The sequence below is a fragment of the Schistocerca cancellata genome, chromosome 3 (genome assembly GCF_023864275.1).
Source record: "Schistocerca cancellata isolate TAMUIC-IGC-003103 chromosome 3, iqSchCanc2.1, whole genome shotgun sequence".
Taxonomy (NCBI): Eukaryota; Metazoa; Arthropoda; class Insecta; order Orthoptera; family Acrididae; genus Schistocerca; species Schistocerca cancellata.
In genome coordinates, this window is record NC_064628.1 from 840,122,896 (window position 1) to 840,137,962 (window position 15,067).

Consider the following 15,067-nt stretch of genomic DNA (forward strand, 5'->3'; position numbering starts at 1 on the left):
GGACTGCGTGGTTGTGGAAATCTTCTCTCACATTCATGGTGTTTATTAATAAATGTGAGAGATCATGTGCACTATATCAAGCTACGAGACCCACAGACCAAGTTTCACCTTGTTCCTTTTGGTATGTACTTCTTGCCGTGTTGTACTTTTAATATTTCATTCCTTTAAGCTGATGTCGTTGTGTCTTCTGCTACCCCAGCATTTCGTAACTGGACATTCCTTCCATTTTCCCCAGCAGGAACAATGGACTGCGTGGTTGTGTAAATCTTCTCTCACATTCATGGTGTTTATTAATAAAAGTGAGAGATCATGTGCACTATATCAAGCTACGAGACCCGCAGACCAAGTTTCACCTTGTTCCTTTTGGTATGTACTTCTTGCCTTGTTATACTTTTAATATTTCATTCCTTTAAGCTGATGTCGTTGTGTCTTCTGCTACCCCAGCATTTCGTAACTGGACATTCCTTCCGTTTTCCCCAGGAGGTACAATGGACTGCGTGGTTGTGGAAATCTTCTCTCACATTCATGGTGTTTATTAATAAAAGTGAGAGATCATGTGCACTATATCAAGCTACGAGACCCGCAGACCAAGTTTCACCTTGTTCCTTTTGGTATGTACTTCTTGCCTTGTTATACTTTTAATATTTCATTCCTTTAAGCTGATGTCGTTGTGTCTTCTGCTACCTCAGCATTTCTTAACTGGACATTCCTTCCATTTTCCCCAGCAGGTACAATGGACTGCGTGGTTGTGGAAATCTTCTCTCACATTCATGGTGTTTATTAATAAAAGTGAGTGATCATGTGCACTATATCAAGCTACGAGACCCGCAGACCAAATTTCACCTTGTTCCTTTTGGTATGTACTTGTCTCTTTGTTATAATTTCAATAGTTCATTCTTTTAAGCTGATGTCATTGTGTCTTCTGATACCCTAGCATTTCGTAACTGGACATTCCTTCTGTTTTCCCCAGCAGGTACATTGGACTGCGTGGTTGTGGAAATCTTCTCTCACATTCATGGTGTTTATTAATAAAAGTGAGAGATCATGTGCACTATATCAAGCTACGTGACCCGCAGACCAAGTTTCACCTTGTTCCTTTTGGTATGTACTTCTTGCCTTGTTATACTTTTAATATTTCATTCCTTTAAGCTGATGTCGTTGTGTCTTCTGCTACCCCAGCATTTCGTAACTGGACATTCCTTCCGTTTTCCCCAGCAGGTACAATGGACTGCGTGGTTGTGGAAATCTTCTCTCACATTCATGGTGTTTATTAATAAAAGTGAGAGATCATGTGCACTATATCAAGCTACGAGACCCGCAGACCAAGTTTCACCTTGTTCCTTTTGGTATGTACTTCTTGCCTTGTTATACTTTTAATATTTCATTCCTTTAAGCTGATGCCGTTGTGTCTTCTGCTACCCCAGCATTTCGTAACTGGACATTCCTTCCGTTTTCCCCAGCAGGTACAATGGACTGCGTGGTTGTGGAAATCTTCTCTCACATTCATGGTGTTTATTAATAAAAGTGAGAGATCATGTGCACTATATCAAGCTACGAGACCCGCAGACCAAGTTTCAACTTGTTCCTTTTGGTATGTACTTCTTGCCTTGTTATACTTTTAATATTTCATTCCTTTAAGCTGATGTCATTGTGTCTTCTGCTACCCAGCATTTCGTAACTGGACATTCCTTCCGTTTTCCCCAGCAGGTACAATGGACTGCGTGGTTGTGGAAATCTTCTCTCACATTCATGGTGTTTATAAATAAAAGTGAGAGATCATGTGCACTATATCAAGCTACGAGACCCGCAGACCAAGTTTCACCTTGTTCCTTTTGGTATGTACTTCTTGCCTTGTTATACTTTTAATATTTCATTCCTTTAAGCTGATGTCGTTGTGTCTTCTGCTACCCCAGCATTTCGTAACTGGACATTCCTTCCGTTTTCCCCAGCAGGTACAATGGACTGTGTGGTTGTGGAAATCTTCTCTCACATTCATGGTGTTTATTAATAAAAGTGAGAGATCATGTGCACTATATCAAGCTACGAGACCCGCAGACCAAGTTTCACCTTGTTCCTTTTGGTATGTACTTCTTGCCTTGTTATACTTTTAATATTTCATTCCTTTAAGCTGATGCCGTTGTGTCTTCTGCTACCCCAGCATTTCGTAACTGGACATTCCTTCCGTTTTCCCCAGCAGGTACAATGGACTGCGTGGTTGTGGAAATCTTCTCTCACATTCATGGTGTTTATTAATAAAAGTGAGAGATCATGTGCACTATATCAAGCTACGAGACCCGCAGACCAAGTTTCAACTTGTTCCTTTTGGTATGTACTTCTTGCCTTGTTATACTTTTAATATTTCATTCCTTTAAGCTGATGTCATTGTGTCTTCTGCTACCCAGCATTTCGTAACTGGACATTCCTTCCGTTTTCCCCAGCAGGTACAATGGACTGCGTGGTTGTGGAAATCTTCTCTCACATTCGTGGTGTTTATAAATAAAAGTGAGAGATCATGTGCACTATATCAAGCTACGAGACCCGCAGACCAAGTTTCACCTTGTTCCTTTTGGTATGTACTTCTTGCCTTGTTATACTTTTAATATTTCATTCCTTTAAGCTGATGTCGTTGTGTCTTCTGCTACCCCAGCATTTCGTAACTGGACATTCCTTCCGTTTTCCCCAGCAGGTACAATGGACTGCATGGTTGTGGAAATCTTCTCTCACATTCATGGTGTTTATTAATAAAAGTGAGAGATCATGTGCACTATATCAAGCTACGAGACCCGCAGACCAAGTTTCACCTTGTTCCTTTTGGTATGTACTTCTTGCCTTGTTATACTTTTAATATTTCATTCCTTTAAGCTGATGTCGTTGTGTCTTCTGCTACCCCAGCATTTCGTAACTGGACATTCCTTCCGTTTTCCCCAGCAGGTACAATGGACTGCGTGGTTGTGGAAATCTTCTCTCACATTCATGGTGTTTATTAATAAAAGTGAGAGATCATGTGCACTATATCAAGCTACGAGACCCGCAGACCAAGTTTCACCTAGTTCCTTTTGGTATGTACTTCTTGCCTTGTTATACCTTTAATATTTTATTCCTTTAAGCTGATGTCATTGTGTCTTCTGCTACCCCAGCATTTCGTAACTGGACATTCCTTCCGTTTTCCCCAGCAGGTACAATGGACTGCGTGGTTGTGGAAATCTTCTCTCACATTCATGGTGTTTATTAATAAATGTGAGAGATCATGTGCACTATATCAAGCTACGAGACCCACAGACCAAGTTTCACCTTGTTCCTTTTGGTATGTACTTCTTGCCGTGTTGTACTTTTAATATTTCATTCCTTTAAGCTGATGTCGTTGTGTCTTCTGCTACCCCAGCATTTCGTAACTGGACATTCCTTCCGTTTTCCCCAGCAGCAACAATGGACTGCTTGGTTGTGTAAATCTTCTCTCACATTCATGGTGTTTATTAATAAAAGTGAGAAATCATGTGCACTATATCAAGCTACGAGACCCGCAGACCAAGTTTCACCTTGTTCCTTTTGGAATGTACTTCTTGCCTTGTTATACTTTTAATATTTCATTCCTTTAAGCTGATGTCGTTGTGTCTTCTGCTACCCCAGCATTTCGTAACTGGACATTCCTTCCGTTTTCCGCAGCAGGTACAATGGACTGCGTGGTTGTGGAAATCTTCTCTCACATTCATGGTGTTTATTAATAAAAGTGAGAGATCATGTGCACTATATCAAGCTACGAACCCCGCAGACCAAGTTTCACCTTGTTCCTTTTGTTATGTACTTCTTGCCTTGTTATACTTTTAATATTTCATTCCTTTAAGCTGATGTCGTTGTGTCTTCTGCTACCCCAGCATTTCGTAACTGGACATTCCTTCCGTTTTCCCCAGCAGGTACAATGGACTGTGTGGTTGTGGAAATCTTCTCTCACATTCATGGAGTTTATTAATAAAAGTGAGAGATCATGTGCACTATATCAAGCTACGAGACCCGCAGACCAAGTTTCACCTTGTTCCTTTTGGTATGTACTTCTTGCCTTGTTATACTTATAATATTTCATTCCTTTAAGCTGATGTCGTTGTGTCTTCTGCTACCCCAGCATTTCGTAACTGGACATTCCTTCCATTTTCCCCAGGAGGTACAATGGACTGCGTGGTTGTGGAAATCTTCTCTCACATTCATGGTGTTTATTAATAAAAGTGAGAGATCATGTGCACTATATCAAGCTACGAGACCCGCAGACCAAGTTTCACCTTGTTCCTTTTGTTATGTACTTGTCTCTTTGTTATAATTTCAATAGTTCATTCTTTTAAGCTGATGTCATTGTGTCTTCTGATACCCCAGCATTTCGTAACTGGACATTCCTTCTGTTTTCCCCAGCAGGTACATTGGACTGCGTGGTTGTGGAAATCTTCTCTCACATTCATGGTGTTTATTAATAAAAGTGAGAGATCATGTGCACTATATCAAGCTACGAGACCCGCAGACCAAGTTTCACCTTGTTCCTTTTGGTATGTACTTCTTGCCTTGTTATACTTTTATTATTTCATTCCTTTAAGATGATGTCATTGTGTCTTCTGCTACCCCAGCATTTCGTAACTGGACATTCCTTCCGTTTTCCCCAGCAGGTACAATGGACTGCGTGGTTGTGGAAATCTTCTCTCACATTCATAGTGTTTATTAATAAAAGTGAGAGATCATGTGCACTATATCAAGCTACGAGACCCGCAGACCAAGTTTCACCTTGTTCCTTTTGGTATGTACTTCTTGCCTTGTTATACTTTTAATATTTCATTCCTTTAAGCTGATGTCGTTGTGTCTTCTGCTACCCCAGCATTTCGTAACTGGACATTCCTTCCATTTTCCCCAGCAGGTACAATGGACTGCATGGTTGTGGAAATCTTCTCTCACATTCATGGTGTTTATTAATAAAAGTGAGAGATCATGTGCACTATATCAAGCTACGAGACCCGCAGACCAAGTTTTACCTTGTTCCTTTTGGTATGTACTTCTTGCCTTGTTATACTTTTAATATTTCATTCCTTTAAGCTGATGTCGTTGTGTCTTCTGCTACCCCAGCATTTCGTAACTGGACATTCCTTCCGTTTTCCCCAGCAGGTACAATGGACTGCGTGGTTGTGGAAATCTTCTCTGACATTCATGGTGTTTATTAGTAAAAGTGAGAGATCATGTGCACTATATCAAGCTACGAGACCCGCAGACCAAGTTTCACCTTGTTCCTTTTGGTATGTACTTGTCTCTTTGTTATAATTTCAATAGTTCATTCTTTTAAGCTGATGTCGTTGTGTCTTCTGCTACCCCAGCATTTCGTAACTGGACATTCCTTCCGTTTTCCCCAGCAGGTACAATGGACTGCGTGGTTGTGGAAATCTTCTCTCACATTCATAGTGTTTATTAATAAAAGTGAGAGATCATGTGCACTATATCAAGCTACGAGACCCGCAGACCAAGTTTCACCTTGTTCCTTTTGGTATGTACTTGTCTCTTTGTTATAATTTCAATAGTTCATTCTTTTAAGCTGATGTCATTGTGTCTTCTGATACCCCAGCATTTCGTAACTGGACATTCCTTCTGTTTTCCCCAGCAGGTACATTGGACTGCGTGGTTGTGGAAATCTTCTCTCACATTCATGGTGTTTATTAATAAAAGTGAGAGATCATGTGCACTATATCAAGCTACGAGACCCGCAGACCAAGATTCACCTTATTCCTTTTGGTATGTACTTGTCTCTTTGTTATAATTTCAATAGTTCATTCTTTTAAGCTGATGTCATTGTGTCTTCTGATACCCCAGCATTTCGTAACTGGACATTCCTTCTGTTTTCCCCAGCAGGTACATTGGACTGTGTGGTTGTGGAAATATTCTCTCACATTCATGGTGTTTATTAATAAAAGTGAGAGATCATGTGCACTATATCAAGCTACGAGACCCGCAGACCAAGTTTCACCTTGTTCCTTTCGGTATGTACTTGTCTCTTTGTTATAATTTCAATAGTTCATTCTTTTAAGCTGATGTCATTGTGTCTTCTGATACCCCAGCATTTCGTAACTGGATATTCCTTCTGTTTTCCCCAGCAGGTACATTGGACTGCGTGGTTGTTGAAATCTTCTCTCACATTCATGGTGTTTATTAATAAAAGTGAGAGATCATGTGCACTATATCAAGCTACGAGACCCGCAGACCAAGTTTCACCTTGTTCCTTTTGGTATGTACTTCTTGCCTTGTTATACTTTTAATATTTCATTTCTTTATGCTGACGTCGTTGTGTCTTCTGCTACCCCAGCATTTCGTAACTGGACATTCCTTCCGTTTTCCCCAGCAGGTACAATAGACTGCGTGGTTGTGGAAATCTTCTCTCACATTCATGGTGTTTATTAATAAAAGTGAGAGATCATGTGCACTATATCAAGCTACGAGACCCGCAGACCAAGTTTCACCTTGTTCCTTTTGGTATGTACTAGTCTCTTTGTTATAATTTCAATAGTTCATTCTTTTAAGCTGATATCATTGTGTCTTCTGATACCCCAGCATTTCGTAACTGGACATTCCTTCTGTTTTCCCCAGCAGGTACATTGGACTGCGTGGTTGTGGAAATCTTCTCTCACATTCATGGTGTTTATTAATAAAAGTGAGAGATCATGTGCACTATATCAAGCTACGAGACCCGCAGACCAAGTTTCACCTTATTCCTTTTGGTATGTACTTGTCTCTTTGTTATAATTTGAATAGTTCATTCCTTTAAGCTGATGTCATTGTGTCTTCTGATACCCCAGCATTTCGTAACTGGACATTCCTTCTGTTTTCCCCAGCAGGTACATTGGACTGCGTGGTTGTGGAAATCTTCTCTCACATTCATGGTGTTTATTAATAAAAGTGAGAGATCATGTGCACTATATCAAGCTACGAGACCCGTAGACCAAGTTTCACCATGTTCCTTTTGGTATGTACTTGTCTCTTTGTTATAATTTCATTAGTTCATTCTTTTAAGCTGATGTCATTGTGTCTTCTGATACCCCAGCATTTCGTAACTGGACATTCCTTCTGTTTTCCCCAGCAGGTACATTGGACTGCGTGGTTGTGGAAATCTTCTCTCACATTCATGGTGTTTATTAATAAAAGTGAGAGATCATGTGCACTATATCAAGCTACGAGGCCCGCAGACCAAGATTTACCTTGTTCCTTTTGGTATGTACTTGTCTCTTTGTTATAATTTCAATAGTTCATTCTTTTAAGCTGATGTCATTGTGTCTTCTGATACCCCAGCATTTCGTAACTGGACATTCCTTCTGTTTTCCCCAGCAGGTACATTGGACTGCGTGGTTGTTGAAATCTTCTCTCACATTCATGGTGTTTATTAATAAAAGTGAGAGATCATGTGCACTATATCAAGCTACGAGACCCGCAGACCAAGTTTCACCTTGTTCCTTTTGGTATGTACTTCTTGCCTTGTTATACTTTTAATATTTCATTTCTTTATGCTGATGTCGTTGTGTCTTCTGCTACCCCAGCATTTCGTAACTGGACATTCCTTCCGTTTTCCCCAGCAGGTACAATAGACTGCGTGGTTGTGGAAATCTTCTCTCACATTCATGGTGTTTATTAATAAAAGTGAGAGATCATGTGCACTATATCAAGCTACGAGACCCGCAGACCAAGTTTCACCTTGTTCCTTTTGGTATGTACTTCTTGCCTTGTTATACTTTTAATATTTCATTTCTTTATGCTGATGTCGTTGTGTCTTCTGCTACCCCAGCATTTCGTAACTGGACATTCCTTCCGTTTTCCCCAGCAGGTACAATAGACTGCGTGGTTGTGGAAATCTTCTCTCACATTCATGGTGTTTATTAATAAAAGTGAGAGATCATGTGCACTATATCAAGCTACGAGACCCGCAGACCAAGTTTCACCTTGTTCCTTTTGGTATGTACTTGTCTCTTTGTTATAATTTCAATAGTTCATTCTTTTAAGCTGATGTCATTGTGTCTTCTGATACCCCAGCATTTCGTAACTGGACATTCCTTCTGTTTTCCCCAGCAGGTACATTGGACTGCGTGGTTGTGGAAATCTTCTCTCACATTCATGGTGTTTATTAATAAAAGTGAGAGATCATGTGCACTATATCAAGCTACGAGACCCGCAGACCAAGTTTCACCGTGTTCCTCTTGGTATGTACTTGTCTCTTTGTTATAATTTCATTAGTTCATTCTTTTAAGCTGATGTCATTGTGTCTTCTGCTACCCCAGCATTTCGTAACTGGACATTCCTTCTGTTTCCCCAGCAGGTACATTGGACTGCGTGGTTGTGGAAATCTTCTCTCACATTCATGGTGTTTATTAATAAAAGTGAGAGATCATGTGCACTATATCAAGCTACGAGACCCGCAGACCAAGTTTCACCTTGTTCCTTTTGGTATGTACTTCTTGCCTTGTTATACTTTTAATATTTCATTTCTTTATGCTGACGTCGTTGTGTCTTCTGCTACCCCAGCATTTCGTAACTGGACATTCCTTCCGTTTTCCCCAGCAGGTACAATAGACTGCGTGGTTGTGGAAATCTTCTCTCACATTCATGGTGTTTATTAATAAAAGTGAGAGATCATGTGCACTATATCAAGCTACGAGACCCGCAGACCAAGTTTCACCTTGTTCCTTTTGGTATGTACTTGTCTCTTTGTTATAATTTCAATAGTTCATTCTTTTAAGCTGATGTCATTGTGTCTTCTGATACCCCAGCATTTCGTAACTGGACATTCCTTCTGTTTTCCCCAGCAGGTACATTGGACTGCGTGGTTGTGGAAATCTTCTCTCACATTCATGGTGTTTATTAATAAAAGTGAGAGATCATGTGCACTATATCAAGCTACGAGACCCGCAGACCAAGTTTCACCTTGTTCCTTTTGGTATGTACTTGTCTCTTTGTTATAATTTGAATAGTTCATTCTTTTAAGCTGATGTCATTGTGTCTTCTGATACCCCAGCATTTCGTAACTGGACATTCCTTCTGTTTTCCCCAGCAGGTACATTGGACTGCGTGGTTGTGGAAATCTTCTCTCACATTCATGGTGTTTATTAATAAAAGTGAGAGATCATGTGCACTATATCAAGCTACGAGACCCGCAGACCAAGATTTACCTTGTTCCTTTTGGTATGTACTTGTCTCTTTGTTATAATTTCAATAGTTCATTCTTTTAAGCTGATGTCATTGTGTCTTCTGATACCCCAGCATTTCGTAACTGGACATTCCTTCTGTTTTCCCCAGCAGGTACATTGGACTGCGTGGTTGTTGAAATCTTCTCTCACATTCATGGTGTTTATTAATAAAAGTGAGAGATCATGTGCACTATATCAAGCTACGAGACCCGCAGACCAAGTTTCACCTTGTTCCTTTTGGTATGTACTTCTTGCCTTGTTATACTTTTAATATTTCATTTCTTTATGCTGATGTCGTTGTGTCTTCTGCTACCCCAGCATTTCGTAACTGGACATTCCTTCCGTTTTCCCCAGCAGGTACAATAGACTGCGTGGTTGTGGAAATCTTCTCTCACATTCATGGTGTTTATTAATAAAAGTGAGAGATCATGTGCACTATATCAAGCTACGAGACCCGCAGACCAAGTTTCACCTTGTTCCTTTTGGTATGTACTTCTTGCCTTGTTATACTTTTAATATTTCATTTCTTTATGCTGATGTCGTTGTGTCTTCTGCTACCCCAGCATTTCGTAACTGGACATTCCTTCCGTTTTCCCCAGCAGGTACAATAGACTGCGTGGTTGTGGAAATCTTCTCTCACATTCATGGTGTTTATTAATAAAAGTGAGAGATCATGTGCACTATATCAAGCTACGAGACCCGCAGAACAAGTTTCACCTTGTTCCTTTTGGTATGTACTTGTCTCTTTGTTATAATTTCAATAGTTCATTCTTTTAAGCTGATGTCATTGTGTCTTCTGATACCCCAGCATTTCGTAACTGGACATTCCTTCTGTTTTCCCCAGCAGGTACATTGGACTGCGTGGTTGTGGAAATCTTCTCTCACATTCATGGTGTTTATTAATAAAAGTGAGAGATCATGTGCACTATATCAAGCTACGAGACCCGCAGACCAAGTTTCACCTTGTTCCTTTTGGTATGTACTTGTCTCTTTGTTATAATTTCATTAGTTCATTCTTTTAAGCTGATGTCATTGTGTCGTCTGATACCCCAGCATTTCGTAACTGGACATTCCTTCTGTTTTCCAGAGCATGTACATTGGACTGCGTGGTTGTGGAAATCTTCTCTCACATTCATGGTGTTTATTAATAAAAGTGAGAGATCATGTGCACTATATCAAGCTACGAGACCCGCAGACCAAGATTTACCTTGTTCCTTTTGGTATGTACTTGTCTCTTTGTTATAATTTCAATAGTTCATTCTTTTAAGCTGATGTCATTGTGTCTTCTGATACCCCAGCATTTCGTAACTGGACATTCCTTCTGTTTTCCCCAGCAGGTACATTGGACTGCATGGTTGTGGAAATCTTCTCTCACATTCATGGTGTTTATTAATAAAAGTGAGAGATCATGTGCACTATATCAAGCTACGAGACCCGCAGACCAAGTTTCACCTTGTTCCTTTTGGTATGTTCTTCTTGCCTTGTTATACTGTTAATTTTTCATTCCTTTAAGCTGATGTCGTTGTGTCTTCTGCTACCCCAGCATTTCGTAACTGGACATTCCTTCCGTTTTCCCCAGCAGGTACAATGGACTGCGTGGTTGTGGAAATCTTCTCTCACATTCATGGTGTTTATTAATAAAAGTGAGAGATCATGTGCACTATATCAAGCTACGAGACCCGCAGACCAAGTTTCACGTTGTTCCTTGTGGTATGTACTTGTCTCTTTGTTATAATTTCAATAGTTCATTCTTTTAAGCTGATGTCATTGTGTCTTCTGATACCCCAGCATTTCGTAACTGGACATTCCTTCTGTTTTCCCCAGCAGGTACATTGGACTGCGTGGTTGTGGAAATCTTCTCTCACATTCATGGTGTTTATTAATAAAAGTGAGAGATCATGTGCACTATATCAAGCTACGAGACCCGCAGACCAAGTTTCACCTTGTTCCTTTTGGTATGTACTTGTCTCTTTGTTATAATTTCAATAGTTCATTCTTTTAAGCTGATGTCATTGTGTCTTCTGATACCCCAGCATTTCGTAACTGGACATTCCTTCTGTTTTCCCCAGCAGGTACATTGGACTGCGTGGTTGTGGAAATCTTCTCTCACATTCATGGTGTTTATTAATAAAAGTGAGAGATCATGTGCACAATATCAAGCTACGAGACCCGCAGACCAAGTTTCACCTTGTTCCTTTTGTTATGTACTTGTCTCTTTGTCATAATTTCAATAGTTCATTCTTTTAAGCTGATGTCATTGTGTTTTCTGATACCCCAGCATTTCGTAACTGGACATTCCTTCTGTTTTACCCAGCAGGTACATTGGACTGCGTGATTGTGGAAATCTTCTCTCACATTCATGGTGTTTATTAATAAAAGTGAGAGATCATGTGCACTATATCAAGCTACGAGACCCGCAGACCAAGTTTCACCTTGTTCCTTTTGGTAGGTACTTGTCTCTTTGTTATAATTTCAATAGTTCATTCTTTTAAGCTGATGTCATTGTGTCTTCTGATACCCCAGCATTTCGTAACTGGACATTCCTTCTGTTTTCCTTAGCAGGTACATTGGACTGCGTGGTTGTGGAAATCTTCTCTCACATTCATGGTGTTTATTAATAAAAGTGAGAGATCATGTGCACTATATCAAGCTACGAGACCCGCAGACCAAGTTTCACCTTGTTCCTTTTGGTATGTACTTGTCTCTTTGTTATAATTTGAATAGTTCATTCTTTTAAGCTGATGTCATTGTGTCTTCTGATACCCCAGCATTTCGTAACTGGACATTCCTTCTGTTTTCCCCAGCAGGTACATTGGACTGCGTGGTTGTGGAAATCTTCTCTCACATTCATGGTGTTTATTAATAAAAGTGAGAGATCATGTGCACTATATCAAGCTACGAGACCCGCAGACCAAGTTTCACCTTGTTCCTTTTGGTATGTACTTCTTGCCTTGTTATACTGTTAATATTTCATTCCTTTAAGCTGATGTCGTTGTGTCTTCTGCTACCCCAGCATTTCGTAACTGGACATTCCTTCCGTTTTCCCCAGCAGGTACAATGGACTGCGTGGTTGTGGAAATCTTCTCTCACATTCATGGTGTTTATTAATAAAAGTGAGAGATCATGTGCACTATATCAAGCTACGAGGCCCGCAGACCAAGTTTCACCTTGTTCCTTTTGGTATGTACTTCTTGCCTTGTTATACTTTTAATATTTCATTCCTTTAAGCTGATGTCGTTGTGTCTTCTGCTACCCCAGCATTGTGTAACTGGACATTCCTTCCGTTTTCCCCAGCAGGAACAATGGACTGCGTGGTTGTGGAAATCTTCTCTCACATTCATGGTGTTTATTAATAAAAGTGAGAAATCATGTGCGCTATATCAAGCTACGAGACCCGCAGACCAAGTTTCACCTTGTTCCTTTTGGTATGTACTTCTTGCCTTGTTATACTTTTAATATATCATTCCTTTAAGCTGATGTCGTTGTGTCTTCTGCTACCCCAGCATTTCGTAACTGGACATTCCTTCCGTTTTCCCCAGCAGGTACAATGGACTGCGTGGTTGTGGAAATCTTCTCTCACATTCATGGTGTTTATTAATAAAAGTGAGAGATCATGTGCACTATATCAAGCTACGAGACCCGCAGACCAAGTTTCACCTTGTTCCTTTTGGTATGTACTTGTCTCTTTGTTATAATTTCAATAGTCATTCTTTTAAGCTGATGTCATTGTGTCTTCTGATACCCCAGCATTTCGTAACTGGACATTCCTTCTGTTTCCCCCAGCAGGTACATTGGACTGCGTGGTTGTGGAAATCTTCTCTCACATTCATGGTGTTTATTAATAAAAGTGAGAGATCATGTGCACTATATCAAGCTACGAGACCCGCAGACCAAGTTTCACCTTGTTCCTTTTGGTATGTACTTCTTGCCTTGTTATACTTTTAATATTTCATTCCTTTAAGCTGATGTCGTTGTGTCTTCTGCTACCCCAGCATTTCGTATCTGGACATTCCTTCCGTTATCCCCAACAGGTACAATGGACTGCGTGGTTGTGGAAATCTTCTCTCACATTCATGGTGTTTATTAATAAAAGTGAGAGATCATGTGCACTATATCAAGCTACGAGACCCGCAGACCAAGTTTCACCTTGTTCCTTTTGGTATGTACTTCTTGCCTTGTTATACTTTTAATATTTCATTCCTTTAAGCTGATGTCGTTGTGTCTTCTGCTACCCCAGCATTTCGTAACTGGACATTCCTTCCGTTTTCCCCAGCAGGTACAATGGACTGCGTGGTTGTGGAAATCTTCTCTCACATTCATGGTGTTTATTAATAAAAGTGAGAGATCATGTGCACTATATCAAGCTACGAGACCCACAGACCAAGTTTCACCTTGTTCCTTTTGGTATGTACTTGTCTCTTTGTTATAATTTCAATAGTTCATTCTTTTATGCTGATGTCGTTGTGTCTTCTGCTACCCCAGCATTTCGTAACTGGACATTCCTTCCGTTTTCCCCAGCAGGTACAATGGACTGCGTGGTTGTAGAAATCTTCTCTCACATTCATGGTGTTTATTAATAAAAGTGAGAGATCATGTGCACTATATCAAGCTACGAGACCCGCAGACCAAGTTTCATCATGTTCCTTTTGGTATGTACTTGTCTCTTTGTTATAATTTCAATAGTTCATTCTTTTATGCTGATGTCGTTGTGTCTTCTGCTACCCCAGCATTTCGTAACTGGACATTCCTTCCGTTTTCCCCAGCAGGTACAATGGACTGCGTGGTTGTGGAAATCTTCTCTCACATTCATGGTGTTTATTAATAAAAGTGAGAGATCATGTGTACTATATCAAGCTACGAGACCCGCAGACCAAGTTTCACCTTGTTCCTTTTGGTATGTACTTCTTGCCTTGTTATACTTTTAATATCTCATTCCTTTAAGCTGATGTCGTTGTGTCTTCTGCTACCCCAGCATTTCGTAACTGGACATTCTTTCCGTTTTCCCCGGTAGGTTCAATGGACTGCGTGGTTGTGGAAATCTTCTCTCACATTCATGGTGTTTATTAATAAAAGTGAGAGATCATGTGCACTATATCAAGCTACGAGACCCGCAGACCAAGTTTCACCTAGTTCCTTTTGGTATGTACTTGTCTCTTTGTTATAATTTCAATAGTTCATTCTTTTAAGCTGATGTCATTGTGTGTTCTGATACCCCAGCATTTCGTAACTGGACATTCCTTCTGTTTTCCCCAGCAGGTACATTGGACTGCATGGTTGTGGAAATCTTCTCTCACATTCATGGTGTTTATTAATAAAAGTGAGAGATCATGTGCACTATATCAAGCTACGAGACCCGCAGACCAAGTTTCACCTTGTTCCTTTTGGTATGTACTTGTCTCTTTGTTATAATTTCAATAGTTCATTCTTTTAAGCTGATGTCATTGTGTCTTCTGATACCCCAGCATTTCATAACTGGACATTCCTTCCGTTTTCCCCAGCAGGTACAATGGACTGCGTGGTTGTGGAAATCTTCTCTCACATTCATGGTGTTTATTAATAAAAGTAAGAGATCATGTGCACTATATCAAGCTACGAGACCCGCAGACCAAGTTTCACCTTGTTCCTTTTGGTATGTACTTGTCTCTTTTTTATAATTTCAATAGTTCATTCTTTTAAGCTGTTGACATTGTGTATTCTGATACCCCAGCATTTCGTATCTGGACATTCCTTCTGTTTTCCCCAGCAGGTACATTGGACTGCGTGGTTGTGGAAATCTTCTCTCACATTCATGGTGTTTATTAATAAAAGTGAGAGATCATGTGCACTATATCAAGCTACGAGACCTGCAGACCAAGTTTCACCTTGTTCCTTTTGGTATG